We start from the raw sequence: 22,773 nt of genomic DNA on the forward strand, positions 1-22,773 counted from the left end.
TAGCAGTTTTGAGAAATGGCTGTGTGACTTAAATCCAAAACGTAACCCTACTGATGAAAAGTGTTGGTACTGTCCTGTTAAAAGCACTACTGGTCGCCATAGATAAACGTAACCAGTGGCATGCCCCGGGAGGTTATGGCTTAGAGGGAAAGACATAAGGCAATGATCGCGGTTTGTTGTTTCCACAGCTTGAGAAGGTCACTGTGGCAGACGAGAAGGAGACCCAGGCACAAGTATTTAACTTCTGAAGAGCTTTGAAGAATTCTAGGCACACTATAGAACCAGAGGGCGAGACAAATGCAAGAGTGTACTCGTTGATAATGATACTTTATTATAGCCGGGTCTGCTGGCTCAGGGGACTGATGCCCCAGCCAGGAAACTGTGCTTGACATCATGGCCACCGGTTTAATTAGTGGTGTGTCCATCTTTGCGAGGTCGATAAAATGTGTACCTCTGAGTCAAGTAACAATAACCATCCGTTATTGAGCGGCACGAAGCAAGAGGGCGTGAACTTACTTTAAAAAATGTCAGCCAGGCTAACATTCTGCGACGCGGGTGCGTAGTTATTATTACTGCAAAAAGTAGACCAGCACTGGAAAACACAGGCCTGAGTGGCCCATTGTAATACAGTTATGCTATGTTCTTATAAAGAAAATAGACAAAGTGCCTGTTTTCCTGTCTTGCACTAAAGCCCATTACAGCCTAGCTGTGGCATTTCTGCTAATGTGACATACACTCACCAGTTCACAGTTCGTTCATGCCCTCACTTAGCATTATTTTAGCCACTTAAACATATAAAACAAAATAATAATAATTAAAAAAAAAATTGTTTATGTACCTGTTCCCAGATACATCATTGATGTCCCTGTTCTCAGGTGTATCATTTCCCAAAAAATTGTGTTAAGTAAATCGTGTCTAATTATGATCAAAGAAGGGACAATGATTAGGACTTCAACGAAATTCGAGGGATTTTTAAAGACATATCCTGTACATAAAACTGTCCACATGTTCTGTTTAACTGGTTAATAATGAAAAATCGTATGAGTAAAGATTTTTGTGATACAATGCAGATAATTTATATGGGTTTGTAGCTAAACTAAAATAGACTATGTTTAATTGATTGCCATTTCCCAATAATGCAGCATTTAAAGAAAGTGCATCTGCTTGAACCAGGCTCCTGATTAATAATGCAGTTTTTAAGTCTGCGTGTCTGCCTCGGCTGAACGCGCCTATTTATTCACCGTTTACTCAGCCCATTGATCAGAGGCAATATCACCATTGTTTTAGTGTGTCCAGAGAGACCGCAATTAAGAAATTATCTGGAAATGAGCTGCTAGCATAGCATGCCTTCTACTTGTACAATGTGAGGCAACAAAACCCTATTTACACATGTAATTTCAGTCTCAAACCTAGATTTGTAGCCAAATATATTTTTACACCTTCCAGGATTTCATGAACCAGGAACACTTCAGCGCCGGTGCCAGGCTTTGTTGCTTCCCGTAGGGTGCATCCGCTTAATGAGAGTAGGAGGAAGCCCCGTGATTGAAGCAGCTGGTGCCTGCAATGAAGAGCGGGTGCTGCCTGGGCAAATGAGAAAATGTGATGTAAAGTGATGTGCTGGACCCTTCCCTGGCTGCCTGGGCAGATGAGAAAATGCGACGTAAAGAAAATCAAATGTAAAGAAGCGGGATGGCCAAATTAAATCAAACTGGTGTACAGCAGCATAGCATACATTAAAAAACAAGCGCGCGGTGGGAGCGCGTGAGCGCACGGTGGGAGCGTGTGAGGCAGAGAGGAGACACTCCATGCGCGTGCACACCGCCTGTCCGTGCGCGCAAATGGTTTGTCTCCCTTCGCGCACCAGAACAACAACAATAGTCTCGCCAAGGCGCTGCGTTCGCTAGGCGAGACCTAAAAAGAGTGCTGATAATAATGAGGGAGACTTAATCACTGTGTTGGGGTCTCTGCAGAGCCTTAAAACTAGTGGTGTCATCCTGGGAAGGGGGCGTCCTTGTGGAGCACTACCAGTAATTGCCTTGACCCCCACCCCCTGCCTCACTTCCAGCTGCAGTCAATAAAAAGAACAAGCTTGTGCAATACAATATGTCTCGCATTTTCAAAACTTTGACCTATTGGTATTGTAAATGACAATGCCTTTTATTATTACAGGTTTTTTAAACACAAATACAAGGCATTGTCCTTTACAATGCCAATAACTAAAGATCTCACAAATGTGAGACCTATTGCATTGCAAATGCTTGTTTATTTTCTCCCAAGGGCTCCTGCACTTTATCACGCAAGCTGCCAAATGGCATCTGCATGATTAAATGGAAAGTAGCAGCCCACAGCCTGCACTGTTTTGACATTCCCACCCTGCTGCCGAAAAATGGAAAGAGGCTGGAGAGCGTTGCGAAGGTAGTGAAATTAAATATGTAGGAGATTGAGTGATTTGTCGAGAATGACACAACCTCCAGTGCGAAGCCAGGCTTGCAATCCAGGCCTCAAAGTGGGCCACAAAGTCCCTAGAAGCATCTGCTGCAATCCAAAGAAAGCTGCTAATGAAAATGTTAGGATTTGTTATTTGAGATGTAACGCCTAACACTACAAGAATATGCAAGAGAGGACTGCGGCTTGTTCAACAGCAGGTGAAATGTAGTCTCTTCCTTCAATGGTAGAAGGATGTGCTTGTCTCCACATCACTATGCAAACAGGAGACAGCTTGTAAATGGTAACATCTGTCCTTCGAACCATGTTGCAAGTCGTCGAAATTCCCATTTTACCAGTGTGATCAAACATGTGCATTGCACACATATGATACAGCATAGCTATCAACTTGAATTACTTTTGAACAAAGTAATTATTTGCAAAAACCTGTGTGCATGTAATTTTGTGTGTTTGTGTCTACCAGGCATCGAATCCAAAGCAAGCAGGAATAGCCTTGGAAAGACGCCCAAACATGCTCGAGTCCTACCAAAAGAACGCTAGGTAAAGGCAAGGACAGTAAATGCAAACGGTGGCAGAAAGTAACAATCAAAAACAAGCTGCAGAAATGCTTCACACACACATGCTGCATTTAAAGGGCATTTAGATGATTCACATGCCAGTTACCTTGCCGCTGCTGACTGCTATGGCGTTTGTGACCGGTGGCACTGCTGCTTCTGGCTTCTGCTGCTGAGTAGTGGAGATAGAGTCAGGGGGGGTTCATGGGAGTCCAGGAACGCAGCAGTGCTGGAAGGCCCAAAGTGAGTCCGATACAATGAAAGTGAAAGCTCAGTATGCAGCACAGTTAAAAAGTATGAAAGCAATCTTTGTAAAGTTGATTTTGGCGAGCTGCTCATGAGAAAATAAAAGAGCGGATGACACTTTAAATATTTATCATGGTGTGCACACGATTATGAAAGTGAAAGCATGGCCCGCTGTCAAAAAAATCAATAAAAAAAGAAAACATGTCTGCTATTAGCCCAGCTGAGATGGCCGTGCTGCTTGAATAAAAAAAAAAAAAGCGTTGTGAGAGAGAGAGCAAGCGTGTTGCCTGCAGCAGCAGGCAGAAGAAAGCCAATTAAGAAAATAGTGCTCCCAGGCACTAATTAAAGTATACCAGTAACAACACATGTAACAGGGGGTGTCCTCATGGTAGGTTACAAATGAAGACAAGGCGGTACTAAGGAGAGACTAACAAGTCTATTAACCAATCAGAAGCCCACATTTCCGAAGGACAATGACCCAAGCCAATGACAAACATGGGTGGAGAGTGGGAGGGGCTTCAAGTACATACTCCAATACAGTATGCCTCGCAGAGCAGTGCATGCACTGGCCAGGCAGGCTTGACCTAAAAACGACATTGGCCTCTCAGCATGGGTACAGCCATGTTCTTTCTTCACATTTTGTTCACTCTAGAATTCCCTGTGTTTCTATAGTCAACTTCATGCAACGTTACTTTTGTGTGCGGTACTGTGAAAAGAACTGGCTTCATATCTGTGTGCTTTCAGGTTTGTGCACAGGTGTTTATAACAGGGTACAGTTCAGGCCTAAGGCAAAGCAATCAGTTAAACATGTGCTGCATGGGCCTGTGCTGAATATCAGGTTAAAAAGGATTATCATGGAATGCCTCTTAAGATTGCTATTACTTAATAATAAAAACGTATTATCACAATGTCAATAGAATGTGTGTTTTTTTAAGTATGCATATCTCTGAAAGGTCATTCAGCTGTTTTGAAAAGCCCCCTCTTGTAGCTTTCTAGTTACATCAGCTTTTGAAATACAGCACTATCTGGTAATGTTTTGAAAAGATGATGATTTCTTTTTCTTATTTTTTTAACTCTAGTAGCCCCGCCCCACCCGCACGCCTATCACTGCGGACCTCAGCCACAAACCACAGTGTTCTTTTGGCCCACTGAGAAAATGTTTGCGAGTACCCATGGTTTAGTACACAGCAAAAAAAAAATTTTGAGCCACAAACCCTGCAATTTTGCAAATCAGAGGGTTTGTGACAGGAAAATTGTTTTGTACATCTTACCCATCATTCGATATTGGTACAGGGGCCACTGATGACTGCGAAATTCGGTTCTTGTTTCAGGGGGTTTCTTTAAAGTATGAATTAGCCCTTTCACACTCCCTATTAGATGCTGCCATCAATGTTATTGTAGTAAAACTGTCAAAAAGGATGGAGACATTTTCAAAATAAACATTATGGGCCTTATTTTTGAAAAGTGTTGCATCGCTGTGATAAAACAGCATGCAAAACTTTTCACTGTGCCCTTCTTGTGACCCCATGCATATGCCATATTTACTGTGCGGCGCTCCATGTTGCAAGGATTGACAGATGCATCAGGAATCCTGACGTATCTGTTGGCGCAAAACTCACGCATTGCTGTAGTTGTGTCGTAAGAATGATACAACTCCAGCAATGCATGGGCGCGGCCTATACCTATTGCACTGCGTCACCCTTACGCCTTCTATGATGCAGGCCTTAGGTTTTGACGCAGTGGCTTCCTAGAACTGCATCCTACAACTGGAGCAGTGAAAGCTGATAGATTTTCTTGTGGGGGAATGCCCACCCTGCATACATTATACCTGACCAGGTATAATATGGGGCAGGGGTTTACAAAGTGACGCATCTGCCTAGATATTTCACTTTGTAAATAAGGCCCAACGTGGTGCATTATTTACTCTGCCGCTACGTCGCAAAAAGTGACACAACAGTGGTGCAAAAGTGACACAAGGGGCTCATAAATAAACCCCTGTGTATTGAAGAAACCACGGCGTCTCACAAAAGTGTGTCCAAGCATATCTAGAAGTTGGAGCTGCATTCTGTTCATTTTCCGCATCGGGCAACTGACTGTTGACCACATTTCTTTCTGATTTATACAGTCTCAGCGCAAAACTTCTTATGGTTGCTCACAGCGCTTATGAACTAAACAGAACAGTGCTGCATTGAACAATGCACTGGACAAGCACACTGCACTGTTTGTGGTAGAGGCATAAAGAGCGCCTGTGTCTGTAGATATACACATTCTGTTTCAAACAAGGGAAGATGGAAAAAATGCCTAAACTTCAATTTGCACTCCTACATGGCACCTACTCGTGACATAGGCATCATACCATGCTCCTACAGAGACGTCCACAGGCCTGAGATGCTTGTGCAGAGCGCACTGGTCTTCGGCATTTGGGCTTGTGAAAGAGTCACCTACCAGGAGGCAAGAGGACATCTTAAGGTTCCCTTCAGACCTGTGGAGGCAGAGTGCAGGCAGCTTTTCAGCAGCAACTTGAAAAGTGTACCAAAAAGCCAAACCTACGACTGCTTTGTTATCACTAGTCTATATTGCAGATTACAACCATTGTACGACAACAAACATGTCCCCATTCAGGGTACAAGAAAGAATGGCGGGTACACTTCCAGGTAGTTTACTAAACAGGCGAGGGCTATGATGCCAGTGACAGTTTTAGAAAAATGTTCCCACCTTACTTTGCAATTTTTTAAGCAGGTCAACAGCAAAGCAGAATCCTCGAGGTTTTTTACGATTAGCATTTTATGTCAATAAAAGGAGGTCCACATTTTCAAATTAAATCAAGTTAAGGTGGACCTAAGTGTCTGATGTGCTATTGAGAGAGGTCTGACTGGGATGAAATGCATGGGAACGTGGAAATCCCTGTTCTCACAGGGCTCAGTCACTGAAGCCGTTTCAGGGATGACAGTCCATGCATTTATTCCCTCACCTGCACAACTGCTGATGTGCTGTGCCCCTCTCTCGGACATGTGTTACTTCCCTTAGGCATATTACTTAAGCAGCACACACCCCCGATTTGAAACACGAGGAAAACATGTATTGAAAAAAAAAATCTAAGGGGCATATTTACAAGTTGGCGATAAAAAATTATCGCCGCTTTTGCTATCGCCTAATTAGCAAGGCGACGCTAACGCGTGAAACCTTGCATTAGCGTGGGGATTCCTAATGCCCAGCTTTGCATCTCTAATGAGTGGGCGCTCCTGACCTAACATGACAGGAGAAATGTCGCTAAGCGACATTTCTCGTATCATCAAGCCCCACGCTATGAAGCATAGCGGCAGGAAAAGTAGCGATAACTCCTGTTATTGCTACTTTCCTTACGCCTGCTTCAGGACTGACTTAGCCATGATATGCTATGGAAGGTGGATATCATGGCTATGTTTGTGAGTCCCTATCAGCAAGCTAACGCCACATTGCGTGAGATTGTCTCTGGGTTTCCAGCGATAATCTCACGTTAGGCAGTTAGCGTGAGGATTTTTATCGCTGAGGAGATAAGCGTTGCTAATAGCACGCTATCTCAGCGATATAAATCCACGTTACCCGGCGATAATTATCCTCGCGCTAAGAGCGCTGAGTGATAATTATCGCCGGGTGTTGCTGATATGCCCCTAAAATAGGTTAAACATGAGAATAAGTAAATTTGGCTAGGAACACACCTCAGCCATTTCAGGACCGATTCACAAAGATAGGTTAGGTTGTAAACATAGGTTTAAAGCCAAAGCTACCTTTTCTGTGCCTGCCAGAAATCTACAGTGAGATTCCTCCTAGGTGTGTATGCAGTTGCAATCTCAGATTTCCCCTCCACAAAATTACACACTAATATTTCCCACTCAAGGGGCTGGAAATGGGTGTTCAAATGTGTGGTTTGCCATCGAAGTTTGAGATCGCTCACAAACGTACATTAGTGGTCATTTACAAACTCCTCTCTGTTCGTTTTCCAAACTGGCACTGGTTGGAGATTTACTCCCTTAAAAAGCTGACATAACTCTCCTTCCAAGCTGGGGAATGGATCACCCCCACATCTGGGAGTGGTTTATGGAAAGGGTTATCTTCATGGAGAGAAATGTTTTCCCTGTGGATGACAAAAGTAACATACGGGGCCCCATTTTCCAAGCTGCTTTCTGGATGCACTTCTAGGAAAGTTTATGAATCCACCCAAAAGTAGATCTGTTTTTGAAGATTTACTACATTTGTGTGAATCAGGGTAATTGTATACATTAATTTTCATCTTGTGCTACAGTGGTAGCCCTTCCCACTTCTAAAGGCTTCTTAATAAGCACTTGGTGAGAAGTTTAGAAAAAAGAACCAGTCGAAACAACTGTCTGCTACATTGCTAATGCGCATGTCTGTGGTGATGGCAGACAAGTCTTTGAAGAGATGGGGCGTTGTTATGTGCTGCAGGGTCCTGTCATTGAGCAGTGCATAAGGGGCTAGCAATGCTGCAGCACAGATGTAGCACTGAAAGAGTCTGCCACCGCATCGAACCAAGCTCAACATTCAAGAGTCCAAAGGTCCAAGGAAGGTGTGGATGAAGGGCTTTTGGACTGGGATTTTATGTTACAGCATGGAAGGCATCATTCCGAGCTATAATATGCCATGAAGGCCTAGAGTGCCAAAGAGCGTGGTCAACAGTAAGGCTGTCCTACAAAGTAAGAGACTCTTTTAAAGTCAAGGGCACCATTGAGATTTGGAAAGTGTGAGACTGTCTCTGTTAAGGTCAACGGGCGCTTGTGATTTGGAAGCAGTGATCACGTGTGCTAACAGGAAGGCTGTGCTCCAATACCTGAACATGTCACATGATAAGTGGAACTATGCATCAACATCTAAGACTGACATCCGGTAGGTGGCAGTGAGCCCACTTTTATGGCTCACGTCCATTGCTGTGCCCTGTGTAATGCTGTGCTGATGGTTCTCTTAAAGTGTATCCAGACAAACATCCGAGTAAAACGCATCTACAAAGTTATTCCTGATTCAACTTTGACACATGGAAACATTACAGTCCTACTGCTCGTACTGAAGGTGATGTATAGCCAAGAAACCAACTGAGTTCAATATGTTATACAATTGCTTTCCTTTCTAAGTTGTGGAGGTAGTGAATTCCTATCCAGACTGGCCGAATTCAAAAGACTCAACCATCAATTTAGACATAGATCACATCTGGATCTTAGGTGCTTTATAAGGCTATTATCTTCTGCAGGCGCTTACAGGATATTTTGTGTGATCCACCTATATATAAACGTGACCCTCTTGTATAATGGCAGCCACGAAGTGAGTTAAGAATCCAAGAAGAATGGTTTATTTTATTCAGGATAGATTAGTCTTGCGGTGACATTTTGGATGAAGTGGATTTGTTTAGTTCGACGCGCTTCACATCACTTCACAGATACTTCTGAACACTGGACAGTTTGAGTTAGATTACAGAACTGTTTAGTGGCAGGGATTCAATAATGTTCTAAGCATTACCTCTATCAGATATTCCTCGCCCAGTATATATGGTTCTCCGGCCTAGTAAAGGGCTCCTCTGATTAACAGGGTTTTTAAGAGTTTCCCGACGAGCAGATAGTTGAGTTTTGCCAGGAAGGCCGAGTTCAGAGTTTTCTAAAGTGATGTAGCTGACCGGAGATCCCTGGTTGAGAGGCAATGGTGGGCAGGATTCTACATTTACTCCAGTTTTTTCTTCCAGTATGCCTTGCATACAGTGTAGAGAAGGTTAAACGTATTGCCCTCTTTTACCAATAGCCAGTGATTCAGGCCTTACATAATCACACTTGTGAAAGTATTGGCATATTCTTGAGCCAGATTCTGCAGTTCTTTGCAAATTCCAGAAATACCAAAATGCAGTATTGCAGCATCACAATTCAGGATCTTCCAGGCAAGGCAGAATTAAGACCTTTACCAGGGCATTGATTTGGGAAGAAAAAGGTATGTTGGCATCAAATAGAACTCCCAAGGTGTTTTCCTATTCCTGACTATACTATGACACAAGGATCTCAATCTTTTCTCCATTCAAACTTGGACGTTCTCCTCAATCCATGGCCATGCACGGTTAAAGCAGCTTCTGAATTTATTGCAGCCTTCCTGGGACTGCTCTAGCCAAATTGTATCTGGGTGCTCCCTGCATACATTTGAAATTGTAACTTACAAATTCCTAAGATCTAGGCTGGGAAGGCGGATCAAGCTTGGGCATTTTCTGACTAAATGATGTTGCAGACCAAATTCCTATTTCTGGTCTGCCATTACTGAAGAAAGAAAAGATCCTGTATACATTTCTCCCAGTGACTTCTGCCTATTCCTGGAGTCTTGTCAATACTGTTGTGTGTTCCGTTTTGTCATATGCAACAGAGAGCAAATCAGAGCAAATTTCATCCCTAAATTTGCGAAGCTGAATCCTGACTAGGATTGTGCTGAGGAAAAAAAATTGGACATCGAGTGCTACTGGAAATAATCGGGAGAATGCACTCTGGAAACTATGCCCAAGTGAGATGAGATGAAGAGAGTGATTTAACTGATAATATCTCTGTAGACAGAAACGTAAGGCAATGATGTGTCCTTGCTCCAACACTCTTACTTCTCCTTATTAACGGATGCGTTGAATTACTAATGGGATGTGTAAATGACTCCCCGGTCTTGGGTGGTGTTAGGATCCCGGCGTTACAATTCACTGATGACACCCTTCTGGTGTCAGAAACTCCCAAAGGCCTGGAATTATTGCTAGAAAAATGTAATCTATTTTGTACTACCAATTGGCTAGCAATAAATGCTGACAAAACCAAATTTATGGCTATCCACCCACACAGAGAATTTTGAGGAACAGTCAGACTAGGGGAAGTCCATGTAGAGAGTGCCTCAGACTTCGTTTATTTGGGTATACGCCTTTCCAACACCAGCTCATGGAACAGCCAGGTTGCCAAGAGTAGACTACTCCTTAATCACAGGGCAGCAGCCATGTTGAATTTTGCTAGGAACATATCTTTTCATCCTATATCTCCACTGTTGGAAATCTGGAGAGCACAAGCAGTGGCTGCGGCTAACAATGGCTCTGAACTATGGGGCCACAGCAATGTTCACCCATTCGGTATTGCTGAAAACAAGTTCCTGAGAACAGCACTTAGAGTTCCACAAGACACACCGTGTTTTTTTTACAGAATGGACCTAAATATAAACCCTATTCATGCCATAGTGAGAGTGTGCTAAGACTTTGCTGTGGCTCAGCTACATCAAGAAATCTCTCACTGCTCTGGGGGCCCCAGATGTTTGGCAACACCCAGGGGGCATCTCTGCCTCCTCTGTGAGGGGGATCAGAGAGCCCTTCTGGACAAACGAATCCTGGAATCTGGAATCCTGGAATCCTCCACCAGTGGCAGTTGTGCTGATTCTCTGCTGTTCCCCAAAATTGAGCCAAAGTTTGAAAGCTTCCTGGATAAAATTGACCTGCCATTTACCAGATCTCTGTACATTACATTCAGGTTAGGTACTCTGCCACTCGCAGCTTTTACCAGTAAATGGAGATCCCACCCAAGGGGCAGTGCTGTTTGTCCTCTATGTGGTACAGCACAGGAGACAGATGCCCATTTACTTTTCTTTTGCCCTGCATACACCAAACAGCGAAGACGCTGGATCGCCCCCTTGTGCAGATACCTTGGAAAGGGCAATATAGACAGGCATTGCTTATCTGCAGGTCTGACACAGGGTCTTGCGTGGTATTCTCGATAGCCAAATTTCTGGAATCAGTTTGGCCCATCCATACTAGAATACTCACGCAAACACTAGAAGTTAATTGCTGAGCAAAAAAAAAAATAATAACATAATAATTCAAGAATAGATTTACCTTTACCAAAAAATTAATTTTATATAGCATCACTCTCAAACTTATATTTTAAAGTGTGAAAGTTTTTACTCAGATTTTATTTTCACCTAAAAATGAAATATTTTTTAACATGATTTTGCCCCTTTGTAAAACTTTAGCCTTGAATCTGTTTACTAAACTGTTTGTCTATTAACCTAATGTGACTTTGATTTTATGTTGCTTTTATGGTCGTTGACCAAAATAAAGTATTTACTGGTAACTGGAGTGGTAATTAGACAAACTGTTTGGGTTTGCCATTGTTTTTTTTTAGCAGGGGTGTGAACATATTGTTGCGTGATTTTGACACTGATCCATCATGGAATGTGCACTAATCACACACGTGAGTATTCCAAAAGAAGTCATGGTAAACTGTTTCATGCATGCCACAGTACAAAGTTCCAAAGTCTTGTTAGAAGCTTTGTTCTTTAATACTAGGCTCAATATGTATTATTTTGTGGTTTGAGTTTCATGAGCGAAATTCGAAGATACAATGAGAAGTTAGAAGGTGGGTGGGAAATAGGATGTGACAGTGTTAGTCCTGATGTCCTCTCAAAGTTTATCTTTGAAGAATGACATGACTTTGTCACAGTGTTAAGGTAGGCATGGGGTATTATTCAGGACTCCTGGTTCATCAGTTCCTTGATAAAACCAAAAGTCTCAATGGATTTGTTCAGTGCGGTATCTATTTCGTGAAGCAATTTTTTTATACTTTCTTTATGGCTTTGTGATATCCCCTACTTGTCGTGTTCAACGTTAGGGTTCTGCCACCTACTGTAAAGTTAAACTTTGGGAAAGAGTGGTTCACCTTAAACTCATTTTGATACTCACTTTTTGAATTCGGTTATACACACTTTCATCTTGTTGTCAATGTCTGGTTGAGGGGGAGGAAAAAAGCATTTAGCCTCTAGTTTGAAGAATTTTCTTTTAATATTTCTCAAATATTCATAATTGAAACAACATAGAGTATTCAAAGAAGTCCAGCGCACAGTGTCCCCAGTGTTCACAACAGCATACGGTCCTAGTGATCTAGGGGTATAATGCTTGCACCAGACAAGTGAGTCTTGAAGGTCTGAACTTGACAAAACGGAGCTTACCCCACCACACCACCGCAGTCAAGGAGGCGGGATATTTCATGACTCAGCTTCAAGGCCTCATTGGTGTGCACTGGCCACATCCTGCCGCCCACAGCATCCACTGTTAACTTTGTTATAACATGCAGCGTGTTTAGAAGCAATGCAGATGGCACTTGTAAGCGCTTGAGCGATCCTGGTCGCCTCGCAAACTGTGCCAGCTTTGTGGCTATGAGAGCAAGTCATCGTCCCCACCGCTGCCCTTGTGTCTATAGACTGCCTATCAATGTATATTTACTTAAAGTGTGCAAAGCGTAATATCACAACTCTCGATGTTATTTAGAATTAAAAACAGAGCGGGTATTGCAGGGGACTTGGAAGAGCATGAGACTCGGTTTGCTTCCCAAGTTGGATGAGAGCTCGAACCTCACCCTGACATCACGCTCAGGAATGCCAGCCACCAGAGTCAGATGAAATACACATGGCTAGTCAGGTACTTGACCTCTGAAGAGGACAGACAAGGGCTGAGTTTTTTAGGCAAGGCAAAACTAGGCATCTGGATATGAAATCACCAACGAGGGGGTGCTAGTTTCCCCCTTTAAGCATCGAATATTGCCCCTCTGTAGGGCAGGGAGAAAACAGAATGTCTACATCTAGGACTGCAAAATCCCTGGATAGTCCCTGTCTTAGGTTGTATGAATTTCTTTTCTAAAGAATCAATCAAGACTGTAGTCAGGTAGGCCGGATTGTGTCCAAACAAACATGTAAGGCATGAGCAAAGTGGGCAATTGCCCATGGACCTCTGTCTTCCAAGGCACCCCGAATAAAGGCATTGGGATATTTGGAAGGCTCTTCCACCCCTCCATCTCCCACCTCTATATCACTCTCTTTCCCTTCCTCTGACTAACACTACATCAGACACTGTCTCTGTCTTCACTCTTGCTTTAAATCACTTATCTCATACTCTCATCTCTCGCTCCCTACCTTGCTTTCTCCTCTTTAATTCTCTTTCTACTTCTGCGTACCACTCTCTTGCTTACTCTTACCTTCCTCTGTCCGCCCTATATCTCGCCACTCTATCTACTGACCTTTTCCTGTTTACGTTCCTGTGTTTATACCACATCTATCTTTACTTCACCAAAGCTCTAAATTATCGCCCTTTTACTGTCTACGTCACTTCTCTATTTTCCCGTCTCTCTATTTTTGTGAGACTGTTCTCTACCATCCTCCTCATTCTATTTCTCTCTCTCTCTCTCTCTCTCTCTCTCTCTCTCTCTCTCTCTCCCTCTCTCTCTGTTTCACTCAACTCTCATATCTCTCTGCTTACTTTACCTTACCTCTTCTACCTCAACTCTCACTTCCCCTGGCTCTACACCTCTCCACATCTACCCCGTGTCTCTCATTCATAACCTCTCAGCCTCAACCCTGCCTCTCTTTCAATATAATTGCCTCTTCCTCACCTGTCTCTCTTCTACTCTTCGTGCCTCTCTAGGCCTTTCTCAATACCTCACCTCTCTGTTCATCACCCAGCTCGCTGGTCTTTGCTACTCACTTCTCTCTACTTCTCTCTCAGCCCTCCCGCTGCCTCACCTCTCTCTACCTGTGTTCTTCTCTTTCTTCTATTTCTCTGAGTCAGAACCAGTGATTGCCTTCTGGCCAGAAGTGTGCAACCACAAAGATGAGAGGAGGGATAAGGCAGAGAAAGAGAACTACAGCAAAAGTATCCAAAAATATTGAAAGTGCTTTGATTTTCTATGTTGCAGCTAGATTTTGCTCGTGATTACGAATATCTGGCAATTAAAGCTACAATTTCAAGTACTCTGTGTATGTGTCTTATTTTGCCATGATACATCAATGCACTTCACCTCCATCTGATATACCTTTATCGTGTTCTTTCTACAATAGCGGGAACAAGTTCAAAACTAAATCAACCTGGGCAATTCCCGTTCAAACCTTCAGTTCATACTACTGGGCTTTCAGCTGTTTTTGTGTTCTGCTCTGTTTTGGTGTCTGAAAGTGTGACGTGTAATTAAGTACCGTTTGGCATCGTGAGGGTTTGAATTAGATGAAAATGGATGATGCATTTTAAGTTGGGGCTCCATTAACCTTAAACATGTCCCGGGGTCCAAAAACGTAAAGCGCCGACACAAGTTATTGTCACACACTCAAGGCAAGGAACCCATCTCAGCTGCAACGATTAGTCTTAGTCCCTGAACTCATCAGAACCTCTTCACTAACACAGGGGGGCTTTTCTCCTGTCCATCAGCCCGGACACAGATCTCCACTTTCATGCTTAAATAGAGCAGTCGCCAGGGAAAAACCTGTAATCAAAAATGTGTCGGGGTTGCACAGTAAATCAACGATTAATGTGTATTTTTCACCAGAGTTGTACATTTCATCTGCTACATCAAACCCGCAGGCTTCAACACCCCCAATTTACCTTGTCTGAATGCAATATGTCCATTGCACTTCCCCTGCATGTGGGAAGCACTCCTTCACCTTCTGCTGCAAAGTAAATCCTGATATGAATTTCAGTCTCCGTGGAGCTCATCAGGGGAGGGTAGCATCACAGGCTTGGATGCAGGTTAATAGCTGCACGCCATAATGCATTAGTACCTATTGGTGAGACATCTGCGATGCCAGGCAACATCTCCCTGTTCCAGCCTGCAATCCATAAGGCACAAAAACGTGTCCATACAAATGTGCATCAGTTGCACTCCTAAAAAAGCATCAATTTAATTTAGGTGTGTGCTAATCACCGTTCCCCTCTTTCTTGTGTCCTGTTGAATTGTGGCTCTTGTAGTTATTTATTTCACAGTGCTGCTACATCTCATTGCAGCTTTCAGTAACCCATAGCATCTTGTCCATCTTATTATGACAATTGAGGCTGTTCATATGGAAAACTTTCCTTCACTTGCTACATTAATGCAGCTCCTAGGAGATCATTGAATGGGCGTAACAGTGCACCCTAGCAAGCAGTTAGAATTGCATGTACTTAATCCTGCAGTACCTGTTCAAATAAAAGACTCTGCTGCATGGGAACACTTTCCCTGATGCGTTTTCTCCAATCCATAAGAAGCAGAAACAGGTTAAAGGTGGCCATGTTAGTAAGACAGAGGCCACTAAATTGCACAATTCCATTGGATATGCCTGTATTAATGCCTGAGCAAAAGGGTGTTTCCGGCTTCACCCAATTGAAATCCTATTGTCTACGATGATGTCGAGCTCTAAAAGTGGGATGTTCAAATTTAGATGACAGATATACCTATTGTCACCCTTTCTGGGTAGACTCAGCAGAAAGGTCATTTGTAAGGTCTGTATTTTTGAAGCTGCACCCTTGTTTATTTTGATCATCAAGCCATGTTTCGAGGACCACTGAAGTCATCTTCAGGTAAGTGCTATGGTGTGATTGCTACCAATTACTAGGGGAATTGCACCAGCAGCCTGAAAGTGAAATATCTTGTGACCCTCTCCCATACCAGGAAGCTATCCCACACCACAGTTGTGTAACGTCAGTGCAGTCATCTGATGCGGTTTGCTCAGTGCCTCGTGGTGTAGCAGGAGGCTCAGCGGGCGCTTAAGCTTGTGACTCTTGTTGCAACCACCAGACCACAATTCTTCCCAATGCATGTAGTTCCCTTTAGAGCCAGCTGATAACACCATTTAACACTGCTGCACCCACAAATGCCTCACTAGGCATATGACGTGTTGGAGGAGCCAACAACTCACCACACTATCTCTGGGTGTGGGCCAAGCACTTACAAATCCTGAAAGACACATTGTGCAAATTAAGAATGGTGTGAACTGCTGTTTCATTCCGAATAACATCCTCTGTTCAAAGTGCTTGCTTGGAGCTTATGTATTCTATATCATGAAACAGAAATGTCAAGCTGTCCAAAGTGGGAGCAAGGGAGGAAAGGATGGATGGGTGGGTGGCTTTTGTTAGACGGAGGGATGGACAGACGGACGGACAGATGGATGGGTGGGTGGATGGACATTTGGGTCGTAAACTACTAAAGGCTGTTGGACAGTCAGAGAGGGACAACTTTGAAGAGATTCTTTTTTTAGCTTTTGCTTCAAGATGGACACTTTGGTGGCTCATGACTTACCCACATAAGTCATGAAAAAGTAGGTTCCACAGTTTAACTTCCAAGATGCCTAGATGCTTACCAGCTATTGTCCAAAGTTTAAAAGACAATAGGATTACTAATTTTTCTCACTTGGCCTTAAAGGCCTTCTAAGGCAGTGCAGTGTGATCATCTACTGATGATGCTCCAGAGCACCACTTTATATACATTTGAAAATAATTTATAAGAACTGACACTGTATTCTGTCTTCCAGAAGATGCCATTATGAGTACCTTCTGGCGTTTTTACCCGATATTGTTCCTGGAGCCCAAAGATCAGACGAGTGCCCAAGTTCTGCATTTCGCTAGTGTTAAGAACTTTTCTTCTTGAAGATTTCTAAGAAAAGGACATTGTCATAATCCATCCAAGAAACAACAGGGGACCCAAACAAATTTGACTTAAATATTACTTGGATTCATATTGCTGGTTCCTGACAGTTGTGCAATTTGAAACATGATGGCTTTCATGGTGGCATCAATTTATGCCACCATAGTCACTGTGCAGCCAGAAAACTCTCAACATATTGAATGGTAATATTGTGACTTTTTTTTAGTTTGACCCTCATGCCTAAAAGGATAATCTCAGTCCTGCTCTACTGAGCCAAACCCAGTTTTGCCGCACCCATACCTCGATATCTCCAAGGCAGGTGGCCAAAAAATCTCAGTTCCAGGCCAAGTCCTCCAGTTTGACCACTATCTTAGTGTCATCTCCACGAGATTGAAAAGGAAGAGTTCACTCCCAATGTAGCTCTTGATGCTTGACATATACCTAAAAAGAGGCACAGGGGGACCGCCAAGTCTTGATGCAGATCAACCAACTTGTAAAAACCTTCCTTCATGAGAAAGAAGGGGATGGGTCCTTGGAGAGGGCAATCCTGTGTGCTGACCACAGCCTGAGGCACTTCTAACTGCCCACAACCCAACCGAGAAACCCCGCCAAAACCTTCTGAGGCTACACTTGATGTCCTGGGAAGGAGTTTCAAAAGAACGAGCAGGGACTCCAAACATGTGCCGAAAAACAACTCTGTGCAAGGGTCTCCACTGTTTAATATGGGTTTCATTGGGTGACTGTAGAGTTGATGATGTTATCTGGAGCATGGAATGGATGAGCAGAACCAAGGATGGAATGTTTGGCTATGAAAAGCGACCAGTACTGTATTGGGAGCTGCAATATGTGTAGCTAAAATCTGCTGGGGATATCTGTTCACAATAAACCCACTTGGAGTAGAAAATGTCTAGTGTTATCCCTACATGAAGTGCTTACAACCTGGAGAACTGTGCTGTGGTAGTTAGTGGATGCTCTCATCCCTGGTCTATATAGCAGAAGTATAATCCTACTGAGCAGGGTAAGTTTACAAATTCTTTGATGTTGGTTAGCTGTATATGGACGTCGAATGACTTAAATGCACATAAACTTGAAAGCTACACCCAGATATAAGTCAATTTTGAGTGTTACATGCGGGGGCATCCTGCGTGGATTAAATTTACTTGAGCTTTGAGAGCGATTTGATATGAGCGACATCTCTGCCATCGATCATTTGAGTGACATCGATACCATTGATCCTTTCAAAATATATCGCTCATAATTGTGTGAATGGAAATGTGGCTTCAGTGCGAGAAGGGCAACTGTGGATCATCGCGAGAAGGGCGCGCAAGAAGGGCAGCTGTGCTGGTGCTAGAAGGGCGACTGTGCATCTACGCTTTTGGACATGAGTAATTGCAGGTGAGAGTGCGACACTGCACGTGATATCGGGCACGCAAATCCAGTGCCATCAATAGCGCGACGCATCTCTAGAGGTTAACACAGTGCCACTGTTCATTGACATGTGTTATTGTATGCACTTTATATCATCTCTAAAAGTGCCGTTGATAAGACAAACGCACCATGAGCAAAAGGATGCAAATCCAAAAGGGAGCAGTTTTTACCATTTCTGTACTTGTTGTGTGTGTCCTTTAACCCGTTGTATGCTCATGACGGCTCCCGGCTGTCATGCATCACGGTGGGCGTGTGCGCACAACGGCCGGGAGCAGCCCGAATCCCGCCCACCGTTTATTTCTCCCGCACAGCGCGGGAAATAAACCCGCGTCCAAGGGGTTAAGTTGTGTTTTTTGTCTTACAGGTATAAAACCAGATGGTGGGTCCGTAAGTACGGTTCCATCACTGCATGCACAGCACAACTTAGCGAGTGTGCTGAAAAAATACATACATGTGGCTTATTTTTGCCACATCACCATTTTTTGCACGTTGAATGGTCCTGAAGAAAGCCTCGAAATTGTTTTATGAAGCTGAAACATGTCGACATGTACTTGACGGATAATGAAGACCAATTGCTAGTCTTCACTTTATCCTCCAGTTTTCTTTTAAACATGTCCTGGGCCACTGAGAATAACACAAATTGTTATCAAGGAGTCCCAGGGGCATTTTTAACCTCACTACACCCTTTTTTGGAGCGCCAGTCACACAAAAATAAAACCCACTACGCTGTAATTCAAACATTGAAGCACAGCTGGGCTGCACTTGGCTGCTCAGCTGGGAACCCGATGATGAAGCATGCCACCAACTAGGTTGGTGGGTGAGGGTTCTTCTTCAAAACCCTAGTGGATTTTGGCACTCCAATATTTATAGAAGAGTCGTCCTTGCTTAAGGATTCTTCTGTGGGTCCATCCACATTGTTTTTTAGTTATATCTGGCACATAAATCGAGTGCCTTCACAAGCACTAAGTGAAAAGAAAAAAACATAGACCTAACTTAACCCTTTTGCTGCGGCGGGAATTCCGCCGCAGCGCTGGGGGGGGGTTTGGGGGCAGCGCGGTGGCGCGGTGCTCATGACGGAACCACTCCGTCATGAGCCGCGGTTGAGCTGTGCTCATGACGGAGTGGTTCCGTCACGACTCCGCCCACTGCGCTAATCGCCCGCACAGGCGGGGAATTAGCGCCGCGTGGGCGGCGCGGCCGCAAACGGCCGCAGCATGACGGAGCCACTCCGTTATGAGCACACGGCGACCGTGGCTCATGACGGAGTGGTTCCGTCATGAGTGGGGAAGGGGTTAAATGGCAGTGAGCTACCACATCAGCTAACGTGGATTCCACTGTTGGTGTGTCCTCCCTCTGCCCTTTCTTAAGACAATAACATAGAAAAAGGACACTGTTTATTCCATTGTGGGTGCGTCCTTCGTCTGCCTTTCCTTAAGGCAATAACATAGAAAAAGGACACTGGAAAGACTCCCTTGAAAAGTAGAATGAAAACTGACTGATATGCGTAGCTCGGTACCTCATAGCTTCAAAACAGCAACTGAAATACTTTTCCAGCTATATTATTTTAGTTCTAGACTGTGATGGCAATTTATCATTTTTCAATCATTATTTTACCTTATTATTTTGATTAATTATTTTAGCTATTTATTTTATATTCTCTCCACTGGCACAATTTGCTAAAATAGGTGATCAAGCAATGACATCGCCTCCAACTTTTCTTGCCACTCCGGGTAATCCTCCAGTTCCATGGGAACGTATATTTTAGCTATAGGTGGAAACAGAGATGGACCGGTGTGGCGCCAAGCAATATTGCTCCATCATCTAGGAGTAGAAGGGAGAAGATTATATGAGAATCTTCCGGAGTTATCTCTGGGTATGGGCGATGGCCAGCCTAGAACGGTTATGCAATTTCCCCGCAAATGTTGGACACACGCTTTATTACAAAGGTTCAGGCAGCCGTGGTTGGTAGTAGGAGTAACTGTAGGGCGGTGACGTGGGGAGGGGGAGGGGCAGGGTGAGGGGTAGTAAACTATGGATTACGGAGGTTTACAGGTAAGTTAACATATAAATGAATAAAAACGAATTTTGTTGCGTGCACTGCATCGCATTTGGGGATGCAGTGCACGCAACGAAATTCGTTTTATTAATTTATATGTTAACTTACCTGTAAACCTCCGTAATTGATAGTTTACTATCCCCCACCCTGTCCCTCCCCCTCCCCAAGTCACCGCCCTGCAGTTACTCCTACTACCGACCGCGGCTGCTTCCAGGTAGTAAAAGGAATGGAACAGGCAGCGAAATGGTTGAAAGAGATACATCTTCTAGGGTGATTAAAGATGTGAGTACTTTATGTGCTCCTATCCAAGAAATGCAAACTCCCAAGGAGGACATGAAAAAGGACATATCGGATACCAGAGTGAGGAAAGGAACAAGAGTGAGGGAGATAAAACGTTATCAATGTGGTGCCCCAGGTCACATTGCCACTAGGTTTAAATGTGCAGCTTGAAGTGTTGTGTGTCGCAATTGTGGAAAAAAAGGACACTTTTCCAAAATTGCAGAGAGAGATCTGCACCAGTAAAAGTAAGAGATGTTGATGATATGAGTGAAAAAATCAGGGAGGTGGTATTGACTGTTCAGGATGAGCAATCCAGAGAAATTACTGGACAAATGTCTGGCGGGAATATCGAAGGTGATCAAATAAAGGGAATCAATGGAGTAAAGAAGGAAAGCAGTAGAAAGTTGGAAAAACCATATTGTATTGTGTGCGTAGATGATTTGCAAGTAGAAGTGCAGGTGGATTTGGGAAGACTATATACTCTGATATCCAAAGATTCCTCATCTAAAGACTGGTCCGATCCTGACATAAAGTCTGTGCAGTATGGAGGAAAGAAAATTAAAATTCTGGCAATGAGATGGATGACCATAGCATTTGAGATGCAAAAGGTGTACAGTTGTGTGTATTTGACCGACTTTGGTTCAAATCTATTTGGGTGGTGGCGCCAGAAGGATCTATGAATAACTCTAGATCCCAAAGTTGAAAATCCTTTTGTGACAATTACCAAGTAGCAACAAAAAGTTAACCAAGTAAATGCATTCGAGGAATATGTGGTAAAAAAAGATCCTTGTGTTTTCAAGGATAATTTAGAATTGGTCAAAAGTTTTTCACATAAGATTATTCTAAGGAATGGAGCAATACCTGTGGTGCATAAGGTAAGAATTATAACTCTCTTGATAAGGAAGCCTTTGCAACAAGAGTTAAACAAGTTGCTGATGCAGGAAATCATCCAGGCCATAAAATCATTAGAGTGGCTAGCTCCAATAGTAGTTGCTCCCAGGAAGGTGGTAAAATTAGACTGTGTATAGCTCTCAGAGACCTAAATAGGAACATATGTATTGATAGGTAACCTCTTTCAAACATTTCAGAAGTGATGCCAGCTATGGCTGGAGCGAAGGTGTTCAGTGTAGTTGATATGTCAGCAGCGTATCATCAAGTAACATTGCATAAAGATTCTAGACACCTCACGTAATTTGTTACTCCTCTTAGTGCATTCCGTTTTTTGAGGATGCCATTTGGATTTGTATCCTCGTTAGCAGTGTTTCAGAGGGTGATGAAACAAATTTTTGAAGGCACGGAAAATGTTTGGTGCTTTCAGGATGAGGTGATGATTGCTGGGAGAGAAGAGTTGCACCATGAGGAGCTGCTTGAAGAAGTAATGAAATGACTCGATTAACATGGTCTAACAGTTAGGAGACAAAAAATGCCAGTTGAGGAAACAATGTGTCAGTTATCTGGGACATGAAATATCAGAAGAGGGAATACACCTAAAGAAAAGTATTGTTCTTAGGATGAGTAATGTCCTAAGAAAAAAGACCAACTGAAATCGTTCCTAGGATTGGGGGAGTACTGTTCAAAGTTCATGAAGAATTTTACTGAGATGGTCGAGCCGCTATTAACATTAATGAAAAAAATGCTGTTTTTGAATGGACTGATATGTGCAAGAGTGCTTTTAAACAGGTGAAATGGAAGATTATGCAAACTCCTTCTCATGGGCATTTTGAGATTACTGCAAATACTTATTTATCTACTGATGCTAGCAGTGTTAGTCTGGGGGCAGTGTTAACCCAAGTAGAGGAAGGCCAGTAAAAAATAGTTGGGTTTGCTTCCAGGAGATTACTTGGTGCTAACAAGTCCTAATCTGTGATTGAGAGGGAAGCCTTCGCATGTTGCTGGGGTTTTTAAGTACTTCCTGTAGGGTTTGCCTTTTAAGATTAGAAGCCGCGTGTGCACTTGTTTAAAGGTGGCAGGGGTTTAGGAACACCTAGAATTTCCAGATGGATGTTGTATGTTCTTGAATACAATTTTGAAATGGAGCATTTGAAGGCGCTAAAGAATGTGGTGGCAGATTGCCTTCAAGGCTATCTACAAATGAGATTGCTTTGGAAGAAGAAATTGATGTAAGCAACATACTTGATGGTCAGGAAGGATTGGTGTTGAAGAAAGAGGAATGGGCAATGGCCATGGATGAAGACTTGGGGGCAGATTTACAAGAAAGTGACGCATCTGTATAGATGCGTCACTTTCCCTGCGCCACCCTTCGAAATCCTTGCGCCACCATAGGTGCGCCGTATTTACAATACGGTGCACTATGGCGCAAGGATTGACAGATGCGTCAGAAATTCTGATGCAT

This window comes from Triturus cristatus, chromosome 7 (genome assembly GCF_964204655.1).
Source record: "Triturus cristatus chromosome 7, aTriCri1.1, whole genome shotgun sequence".
NCBI classification, from domain to species: domain Eukaryota; kingdom Metazoa; phylum Chordata; class Amphibia; order Caudata; family Salamandridae; genus Triturus; species Triturus cristatus.